General features: G+C 40.7%; 1 long non-coding RNA gene across 1 annotated transcript; it reads right to left on the reverse strand.

Moving 5' to 3' along the window:
• Window positions 1–7,084: 7,084 nt before the first annotated feature.
• Window positions 7,085–9,730, reverse strand: LOC134100036 (uncharacterized). Its single transcript, XR_009941197.1, has 6 exons — window positions 9,695–9,730; window positions 8,465–8,534; window positions 8,275–8,344; window positions 8,085–8,154; window positions 7,827–7,866; window positions 7,085–7,243 (listed from the first exon to the last, which is right to left on the reverse strand). It is a non-coding gene; the product is annotated as an uncharacterized LOC134100036 (long non-coding RNA).
• Window positions 9,731–11,563: the final 1,833 nt, after the last annotated feature.

Genomic DNA, 11,563 nt, shown 5'->3' on the forward strand with positions numbered 1-11,563 from the left:
TCATTTTTCACCAGTGACCCTAAATGAGCTGAATGATATTGTCATGCACATGAAACCCTCTACATCCCCCAATGATGCTATCCTTGCTCAAATGATCAAAGATGCCTTTGAAACCATTGGTCCTATCATCTTGGTCATTATAAACACATGCCTTCTCTGGCACTGTTCCCTCATGCTTCAAGCATGCAGTTGTCCAACCGTTGCTTAAAAAACATAACCTTGATGTCAATCACCCAAAAAACTACCGCCCCATTTCTGAATTACCATTCATCTCCAAAATTCTAGAATAAGTAGTCCTCTCTCAATTACTGCCTTTTCTTAAAGTGTAAGTTTGGCGGAAATTGAAAATAAAGCTATTTTCTGAATGAAAATACATCAACTAAGCCGTGGAGGAAGTAATTTTCGCTCATCACGCAGTACAGAGCTAGCACGGGCAGGAACGACAGCCCAAAATCGCAAACAGAGGGTGTGGATGGGGATTGGAGCCACACGCTTTCAAAATCGCATTTTTAAACCACTAACATTGCTCAAAACAGCGCCAAACCTCATCAGTAGCTTGCTCTAGGTGTCTACACATAAAACGAAGCACCAAACAGTCTGTAAACTTTGGAATAGTCAGTATACACGTAGAATCAATTCGAGACCGCAATTCCATCTAAAGCACAGAAATGTCTCGCGAGATCTCACACGGAAGCACGGGACCTATTCCTACAGGTAGTCAAAATCGCATTTTTAAACCACTAACATTGCTCAAAACAGCGCCAAACCTCGTCAGAAGCTTGCTCTAGGTGTCTACACATAAAATGAAGCACCAACAACTTGGCTCATGAACCCGACGTTTATAAAAGAAGACTGTTATGAATATAACCCCTTCCAGCTCCTCACGAGGGAAAGTCCACGACCTCTCGTGTGAGATCTCGCGAGACATGTATGTGCTTCAGATGGGGTGTTGCGGTCTCGAATTGATTCTACGTGTATACTGACTATTCCAAAGTTTACAGACTGATTGGTGCTTCGTTTTATGTGTAGACACCTAGAGCAAGCTACTGATGAGGTTTGGCGCTGTTTTGAGCACTGTTAGTGGTTTAAAAATGCGATTTTGAAAGCGTGTGGCTCCAATCCCCATCCACACCCACTATTTGCGATTTTGGGCTGTCGGTCCTGCCCGTGCTAGCTCTGTACTGCGTGATGAGCGAAAATTACTTCCTCCACGGCTTAGTTGATGTATTTTCATTCAGAAAATAGCTTTATTTTCAATTTCCGCCAAACTTACACTTTAATTCTGCAGATATCATGGAGCCATTTCAGTCTGCCTTTGAAGCACGCCACAGCATTGAAACAGCTTCGCTGAACGTTTCAAATTACTTGCTCCTCACACTTGACACAGGTGATAATGCTATCCTAGTCCTACTAGGCCTCAGTGCTGCATTTGACACTGTAGACCACCCGACTCTTCTCGGCCGTCTCCATTAGTGGGTATTAGGGGCTCTGCTCTGCTCTGCTCTGCAGTGGTTCTCCTCCTACCTCACCCATAGATCCTTTTCAGTTTCTATAGGTAAACACTCTTCATCCTCTGCCCCTCTTTCCTGTGGTGTCCCCCAGGGGTCCATCCTGGGTCCAGTCCTATTAAATATATGCTTCCATTGGGAAATATAATTAGAAAATACAACCTTTCTTTCCACTTTTATGCTGACGACTCCCAACTATATCTCCCATTGAGATCCAGTGACTCTCTTCAGACTCTCCTAGAGTGTCTGAAGGAGATTAATGTCTGGATGGGAGAAAATGTCCTTCAGTTAAACAAGGACAAAACAGAAGTAATCATTTTTAACCCCTCCAAATCCAAAAAATCCAGTGATTGACCTGGGTAGTCTGACATCTTTCGTAAAACCATCTGCTAGAAATCTGGGTGTCATTTTTGATTCTGAGCTCTGCTTTCATAAGCAAATCTCTGCTGTGGTAAAAAGCAGCTTCCACCAGCTCAGAATTATAGCTAAAATAAAACACTCCCTGTCATATAATAAATTGGAAACAATTATTCATGCCTTTATCACATCGCGGCTGGATTATTGTAACTCCCTCTACCTTGGTCTCCCCCAGTCCCTCATACAACGCTTACAAATGGTCCAGAATGCAGCAACAAGACTCTTAACTGGGTCAAAAAAGTGGGATCATATCACACCTGTCCTTGCATCCCTTCATTGGCTGCCAGTGCATCAAAGGATTCACTTTAAAATCCTACCTACTGATGGTGTTCAAAGCCCTCAACGGCCAGGCCCCAACTTACATTTCAGACCTCCTAATCCCCCACTCAGCCACTAGGTCCCTGAGATCTTGCAATCAGGGTCTTCTACATATCCACCACTCCTGATTAAAACAAAAAGGTGACAGGGCCTTTGCTGTTGGGGCTCCACGTTTGTGGAACCAATTGCCACCACACATACGTGAAGCCCCCTCCATCTCCATCTCTTTTAAATCAAGGCTCAAAACTCATCTTTACACCCTTGCTTTCCCTCCCCCTTAATTTGATATTTTTTTGTTTTATGTGTACTTTTATTTAGTAGGCCTATTGTTATTTATCTATTTTATTGGGGGCCAAGCAGCGAAGCTGCGAGGCAACCCATAGTGATTGTACGTATTCTTATTATTGGGGGCCAAGCAGCGAAGCTGCGAGGCAACCCATAGTGATTGTACGTATTCTTATTATTATTATTGGGGGCCAAGCAGCGAAGCTGCGAGGCAACCCCTAGTGATTGTACGTATTCTTATTGGGGGCCAAGCAGCGAAGCTGCGAGGCAACCCATAGTGATTGTACGTATTCTTATTATTATTGGGGGCCAAGCAGCGAAGCTGCGAGGCAACCCATAGTGATTGTACGTATTCTTATTAGGGCCCGAGCACCGAGGTGCGGCCACTGAAAGTGGCTGCACCGGAGGTGCAAGGCCCTATTGTTTTTGCTCAGATTATTAGGGCCCGAGCACCGAGGTGCGGCCACTGAAAGTGGCTGCACCGTAGGTGCAAGGCCCTATTGTTTTTGCTCAGATTATTCTTCTTATTATTATTATTATAGTATAATTATCTTACCAGTAACATTTTTCACCAACTTGGCATGCTCTAAAACTCTTGCAATTTAGCTGGCATATGTAGAATTGCATTTGATACTCAGACACAGAGCTGTGGCCTAGGGTGTGGCTCAGGGACTCTATAGCGCCACCTAGCGCGCCGTCTACTGTGGTTGACACATACATTCACGGAAATGAACCAAATTTGGTGGACATGTGTGTTGTATTATTCTGAACAAGTTTTACATTCAAACTATATAGTGAATCTTAGAAGAATTTGAATTATGTGAGATTTTCTGATTTTTGCACATCATGTATTTTGAAATACTTCTCCTAGACGGTTTATCGAAATTATGTCATTTAAGCACTAAAATGATCTTGAGGGGTTGCCTGAGAGGAATTGCGACCAGATTTTTGAATTTCAAAAGTATATTGAAATGGCGAAGGTTTGAATCTAGGTGTCTTATAAAAGAAACAAAAAGTTGGTGTTATAGGCAGAAAACAGTGACTAATGTGGATGAAATTTGATGGAGTATTAGTTAGTGTGTTTGTAGTGACAGTCATATACAAAGTTTTGAATTTGGTGTTGTTTGTGTTTTTTAAAAGCGCATTAATGATTGTGGTGGACACAGTTTTAGCTAAAATATTTTGAAGCGAGTTGATGAATAATTATAATCACATCAACCTATGCTGCCATTTTGATTTCAACCATGTTAACAGAAAGTGAGATATTTAGGTTTATTAGGTTTTTATAGGTCTGTGTGCCTAGCCGCGCACGGTCTGGCTCCCTCACTGTTTCCCTCCCCCCACAGTTCTTTCCACCCCTCCCCTCTCTCCCAGCTGGATGTCTCTCTAACCTCCCCCGCTTTCCACATAGAGACTCAGACACAGACACAGACACACACACACAGACACACACACACACACACACACACACACACACACACACACACACACACACACACACACACACACACACACACACACACACACACACACACACACACACACACACAGGTTTGAACCTAGGTGTCTTATAAAAGGAACAATAAGTTCGTGTTATAGGCAGAAAGCAGTGACTAATTTGGATGAAATTTAATGGAGTATTAGATAGTGTGGTTGTAGTGACAGTCACATTCAAGTTTTGATGTTGTTTGGTGTGGTTGTGATTTTGTCACTTATAATAGCATATTAATGATTGTTGACACATAGTTTTACCTAAAGTATTATGAGATGAGTTTACAAATACTAATAGTCATATTAACCTATGCTGCAATTTTGACTTTAAACACATTAACAGAAAGTGAGTTATTTAGGGTTATTTGTTTGATGCCCTAGGGAATGAAACTCAATTGTCTGTAAAAGTCTCTCACTCATTTGACATTCTGTGGTCGAGAGCACTGTCCCCGCCCACTACACCATGTGATTTGTTAGTCAGTGCAGATCCAGGCGACCCCATAGAAGTCTCAGTCAATGTAGCTCTATACTGAGTGTTTTCGTGGATTTATATCGTGGAAACAGTGCAATCATTTTGACTTTTTGTCTACGGAGTTATTCTTGAAAGTAAGGTAACCGTTTTGTTGAAATGCAACTTTGCAAGCTATTTGATGCGGTTCAATAAGTTGGCTAAAGCGCTCGTTTCCTCCATCTAGCTAACTCCAAGTGATGCATGTTAGTGATATGGTGTTTACTAGCTAGTTTATCTCAGCTTACAAATAGAGCCTTAATAGCCTAGGTGACAGCCTAACTAGGCCTACTGAAACATAATCCAAACTTTTGACAGTTGTAAAATGTAACGTGAAGTTCAAATGTGTCACTGTTTGGGAGTAGCCTGCCGTTTGGGAGCTAAGGCAGGTTTTTGTCACGTTCGGTAATTAACAAGTCCCAGTGCGATAACGAACGTCAAATAGCCTACTGTAGTTGGTCTTGTTTGAAAAGGTCTAGCGGAAAACACAACAGGCACCTAGGCCTAGGGCCAGCCGTAGTAAATTCGACCTGGTTTTAAATCTTGGCCTAAGCTAGCTAGCTAAGCTAGCTCGCTAAGCTAGCTCGCTAACTCCAATTGATGCACGTTAGCGATATGGTGTTTACTAGTTTATTTTAGCTTACAAATAGAGCATTGATAGCCTAGGTGTCAGTTTAACTCCTGAAACATAATCCAAACTTTTGACAGATGTAAAACGTAATGAGAAGTTCAAATGTGTCACATTTTGGGAGTAGCCTACCGTTTGTGAGTGGAAGCTAGCTAATGCCTTTATTAGTGGAGGACGTAAGTTTGAAACCACAACGAACTTACTCTGCCTAACTGAAGGAGGACGTTTCTCCATGGACATCTAGAAAGCAGGAGAGAAGATGACAGAACTAGAACTGGCCGTCTGCTTAGCTTTCAATCAAGGTAAGAACATTTCCCTGCAGTGCAAGGCAGGTTAATGTTATTCAGTTGTGGTGATTAATTGCCTTTAAATTGAGTGAACCATCTATCTATTCAAAATAATCTAAACGTTTCCCCTATCTGGAAATACGTTAGTTTGGTGCCACCGATTCATATGAGCAGTCGTGCAATGTGTGTGTGATCCAAGTGAAACCATACGAGGCTAGAAACAACCATATTTTTCAAACGATTGATTCCTGCAACTAATACATGCAAACAGCATAGGCAGACTGCCTAATCTTAGTTTTTGAAACGATTGAAGATGGTATGAACATAGTTTATCCCTTTGCATGCGTTTGCAAACATGCTCTGGGTAGACTTCAAAACGTTTTTTTTATTATTTGATCTGCCATCACTAAGCCTAGTTAAATTAGGCTATAGGCCTATGCATTAATAACCTTGCCTATGATGGACTGAGAAATTTGCTGTCGACGTTAGGCATGAAACGGTAGGCTCAAATTATTTATTTAAAAGACGTAATTTATGAAGTTGTTGTTGGCTTTGCCACGCGTTCGCATCCAGTTTGACGTGTCCGGATTTTCCGATAATGACAGCAATCTCGTGATGGCAATATTGACTTTTAATTTCTGCGCGTGTAAACTAGTCTAGGCTACAGTGCCTGAAGTTAGCTGTGACAGACTAGCCTACTGGTTTTCAGTTTTAGCCACAAAGCCTGTCTACCCTAGGTCAACTCAATTGTTTAGTTATCACCTTGGCATTTCGCGTTTTTCCAGCCTTATCTCCGTGCGCCCCATCCCAGACAGCAAACTGACTCCGTAGCGGATCCGCCGCGGAGGTACCGCGACTTCCGGAACGGATCCGCGAAACGGGTCCGAAACTGCGTCCACTTGCACACCGCGGCGGGTCCGAAGCGGTTACGCATCACGGGTCCGACCAGACTCCGTGGCGGACTCTATCCGCATCCGCGCTTGAACCAGCTTATCCGCTACGGGTCCGTTTCGAACCCGGGAAATGGACGTGCATCCGCAGCGGAGTCATTTCGGACCCGCGAATTAAACAGCGCATCCGCCGCGGATTCATTTCGGAGGCGTTTATCATCCTCCCGGATCCGTTTAGGACCCGTTCATGAAGCAGTTCATCTGGCCTATATCCCTGCTGATTTATCTTATTATGGCCAAAACTATACTACAGAAATCCACTGTATAGCCTAATCTAACTTGCCAACATATCACTAGGCTACATAAAGTAAGTTTTGTATCAACCATAATAATGATTAAGTCAAAATCTATCATGTGAAGCACCTTGTGGTTTTACAGCCAAATACCTTCATTGTGTGAAACAGTAAGCATTAGAATATGGGTTTTACAGTACATGAATTCAACTCTGCTACACTACAGCCTACAAGTTATTAAATAAGTTACAAACTTTTAACTCCTTCATGCAATTCCTAGACAATAGTAGACACTTGTCACCGGCACCTCAATGCTCAATGAAATAAGTCATCGTAGACAATAAATACCTTAAACAGATAATAAAGTAAAATGAAATGCAACCATAAATAGTGTCAAACATTTTTATTATTATTTAATGAATATTTATGTTTCAAAACACTGATAACCTTCATACCAGACCATTGTTTTTCTTAGTTGGACATAACAGTAGGTTGATCTGTTTGGGTAGGAATGCTGATAGTTAAGACACCTCCTTGAGCTTTTCCTGTTTGCTGGGCTGGTTGAACTGCTGTACTGAATCAGAAGCCGCGGCACAGGGCATAGCTCTCTCACAGCATCTGTAATCATACAAGCATAACAAAATGAGTTACGTTTTGGAAGCATATACAGTACATTACTAGTTTTCAACTGAATGTCAGCAACATGAATATAAAGGTACCGCTACCAGCAGGCTGCTGTAATGGTGACACAATCCATCACCTGTAACTAGACAGCTACACTGGGTCCACAAGTGAAGCACTCTGTTCGCAGAGCATGAAAATAGTTTTAGAAGACGAGTCTAATTTTTTCAAACATACTGTACATGCCGCTATCACATCTAAAGAGTTCCATTGATTACAGTGTTGCAGCAGATGCTCTGCAAACGGAATGCTTCTGTTATGTGCACAGTGTAGTCTTCCAGTAAATATAATGAGGGTTTACGACATGATGGCAAAGACCTGTTACTTGAAAATGTAAAAAGGCAATAGAAAAGTGGTTCACAGAGACAAATACTTGTTAGTTATACCACAGCATTTGCATGCACAGATTAAACAAAAATGATGCTGATTATAGAGCTTTGTAGGTACTGGAAATTAGGAATTTATCAAAGTAGACTAAAAACATTTTTTATGTTGAAATGTATCTGCAATTCATCCTTACCTGGTAAAAGCAGTTGCAGAGGCCTTAAGTAATTTCTCTTCTGAAATAAAAAAAAATATGTACATTTTATTAGAGAGCTTTTGAGGTAAACAGTGGATTTTATTACAGCAGAGAAAGGCATTTATGTATGTTGACATTTACCTTCAATTCATCCTGAACTGGTAACACCAGTTACAAAGGCATACAGTATGGTTATCTTATATGACTAATGTGTGGACCAAAAGTCAAATAAATGAAATGTAAAACTGTATAGCTTACTTTATTGGGTGGCAGGACAGGATGAGAAAGGCTAGACCCCCAAACCAGGCTGGAGCCACTTGTGAATGGCCTGTAACACATATACAAAAATATGCATTACTTCTATCTTCAGAAATAAATTGCCAAATAGTTATCATAACCACTTATACATCCAAGTCAAATAACTCAAATGTAAAACTGTATAGCTTACTTTATTGGGTGGCAGGACAGGATGAGAAAGGCTAGACCCCCAAACCAGGCTGGAGCCACTTGTGAATGGCCTGTAACACATATACAAAAATATGCATTACTTCTATCTTCAGAAATAAATGGCCAAATAGTTATCATAACCACTTATACATCCAAGTCAAACAAATCAAATGTGAGGCTGTATAGCTTACTTTATTGGGTGGCAGGACATGATAAGAAAGGGTAGACCCCCAAACCAGACTGGAGCCACTTGTGAATGACCTGTAACACAGACACATACATATGCATAACTGTTATCATCAGGGGGAAAAAGGCAAATATTTATTATTACCAATATTACACCCCATCAAAATAGCATTATATTGGGATCCAGAGAATATGGTGTTGATCCAATTTAGCTCCTCTTCCCATATTCTAAACTTTGAAAAGAGTCTGGTCTGTGACAAAGCAAAGCAAGGATATGCATCAAGTCAACTACTGCCTCTAATGTGTTTCTCCTTTTCAGTCAAATCATGCTCCAAAAAACGTTCAGCATTAAATGACCTCATTGACAGCAGTTTCTTCATAAATGGCTTCGGGATTTGTGCCCTTATATTTTATGAAAGTTAACGAGCAATCTCTACTATTCAATTGAAAAACTCACCAGGAAACACGCCTGAAAACCAGAAGTTTTAGATTGAATAGTAGGCCGGTTTCTCGCTAACGCGTGTACAAATGTAAAGGCACGAATCCCGAGGGTATTTCTTGCTGCCATTTACGAGTTCAAAAAGTTTTAAACAGGTCTGAGCATGCGCCTGACATGGCGCATAGCTTGCATTACTAGCAGCTAGTTGCTACTAGAACTATCGATACGTCGTTCATAATTTAAAATCACAAACGTTATCTTATCCAGGATAGGTAAACAATGTGAAATCAGCCTCCCTCCAAGAACGAAATAAGATGTAAACACATCTAGCAGCTAAGTCTTCTTAAAGACTCCCGAGTCCAATATATAAGCTTTCATTAGCTGCTAACGTTAGCTGCTAACAAAAAATATTCATGACAGTTTAACGTTATCGTTAGCCAACAAGCTAACGCTAGCTCACGCAAACCAACTTGTTGTTCACAGGCATATATGAAGTTAGCGTTCAACCAAATCAAGCTTCGCTCAATTTTAACTGAGTTTTGAGTTTAGCTTTGATTAAAAATGTAACAAAGCCCAAGTTGGGCAAGATTTAGCCCTGTCGAAAGTGAGCTAAATTAGCGTGCGCAAGCTAGCTGCTAGACGTTAGCTGGTGTGTATCATCAGATGGCCAGTATAGCAAATTACGGATTATATCAGCAAATAAAGCTAGATAAGTTGGTAACTTGTGTTATGGGAGTACGTTTTCACTGAATATACTAGGTAACTGCATAAATAAAGCATATAGAAGCATACTTACAGTGAGCCCGCAGACACCGCTGTTTCGCCACCGCACTCCATCAGCGAAAAAACTGAGGAAGGAAACCGTTAGCAGATTTGAAGGGCGCGTTCGATGTGCGCATCCGCAAAGGGACCGGCGTGGATCCGCCGTATGAAGGCGCGTTAACGGAGGCGAAATGTGTTCTGTGCCCGTATCCAAAACGGAGGCTGACTGTCAGGCGGATGTGGCGGCTTGAGCGCGGGTCCGTTTTGGACTCCTTTGCTGTCTGGGATGTCATTCAAGACGTCATTCAAAACATATTTCGGGATAGCCATCTCACTATGAGAAAACGTATGACGACAGTGCTAAGAGATTAACACATTGGCATGCTTGGTAAACTTGTCTTGCACATAATATTGAGCTGATTTTTTTAGTGAAAATGGCCTGTAGCATTGTGCTGATAGATGAAAAAAGTCGCCTATTTAAAGGCACAGTTTGAATTTTAATCCTAGCTCTCCATTTAGTGTGTGCACTTGAACAAATGATGTAGCTTATAACAGTAGGGCCAGACATTTGTTTTTAGGAGGAAAGGTGATGGACATATTACTTTGGATAGTCCGGGAGCCAAATGCCATAATTTAGGTGAACCTGGCTTTGTTGGTTAAAGTTTTTTTTTTTGCAGAATCTAGTAGACTAGGGGTACCTCTTTAAGATTTAAGAGGGTGCCCGGTGATAATTTCATATATTAAGCCTTTCTTGTCCAATGTGTTGACTATAAGGCGGATATACTGCAGGTGAATAGGGTAAAAGAATTAACAAGCAGATATCACTATGAAACTTCACCAGTTGATTACTTAGATCAATATGAAAAATAAATGTATTACAAGTTTTCTGAAATGTAATGTTTGAATATGCAAATTAGGTATGATGTAATTAAATATGCGCTGATTTGCATAAACGTAAAAAGATCAAATCTGAACATTGGACAAAGCCAGCTTAAATTTTTTTCTTTTCATTTTGTTGACATAAGAGATGAAAAGTATTTTAGAGAGGGAATTATAGATATCTCATTTAGTTATTCAGTAAATCAGAAAATACTATACCAGCCTTTAAAAAATCAATTTTCGCCATGTTTTTTGGAATAAAATGTCATGTAAATCAGGCTAAGAATCATATATCAACAAACCCCTCTGCAAAATCCTTCTAAACATGGTTAGGTATAAGACTGAAAAGTTTGGTGTATGTAGATGCTTGTGAAGTGGAGATTTTGTTCTTCGAGTGAGAGAAGAAACTCATCCATATCCGCCTTATATTCAACACATTGGACAAGAAAGGCTTAATATACAAAATTGCCCAAGGGATATCACCGGGCACCCTCTTAAATCTTAAAGAGGTACACCTACTCTACTAGATTCAGCAAAAAAAAAAACTTTAACCAACAAAACCAGGTCGGACCTGGGTTGGTTGCAACCTGACCCCATGGCTTAGTGACTGGTCTGGTCTGCCAAAAGCTCACGAGAACCTTAAAGGAACACTTCACTTTTGTCGGTTAAAGTTTTTTTTTTTGCTGAATCTAGTAGAGTAGGTGTACCTCTTTAAGATTTAAGAGGGTGCCCGGTGATATCCCTTGGGCAATTTCGTATATGAAGCCTTTCTTGTCCAATGTGTTGAATATAAGGCGGATGGATGAGTTTCCTCTCTCACTCGGAGAACAAAATCTCCACTTCACAAGCATCTACATACACCAAACTTTTCAGTCTTGTACCTAACCATGTTTAGAGGGATTTTGCAGAGGGGTTTGTTGATATATTATTCTTAGCCTGATTTACATGACATTTTATTCCAAAAAACATGGCGAAAATTGATTTTTTAAAGGCTGGTATAGTATTTTCTGATTTACTGAATAAC

This window comes from Sardina pilchardus, chromosome 2 (genome assembly GCF_963854185.1).
Source record: "Sardina pilchardus chromosome 2, fSarPil1.1, whole genome shotgun sequence".
In the NCBI taxonomy this organism is placed as follows: Eukaryota; Metazoa; Chordata; class Actinopteri; order Clupeiformes; family Clupeidae; genus Sardina; species Sardina pilchardus.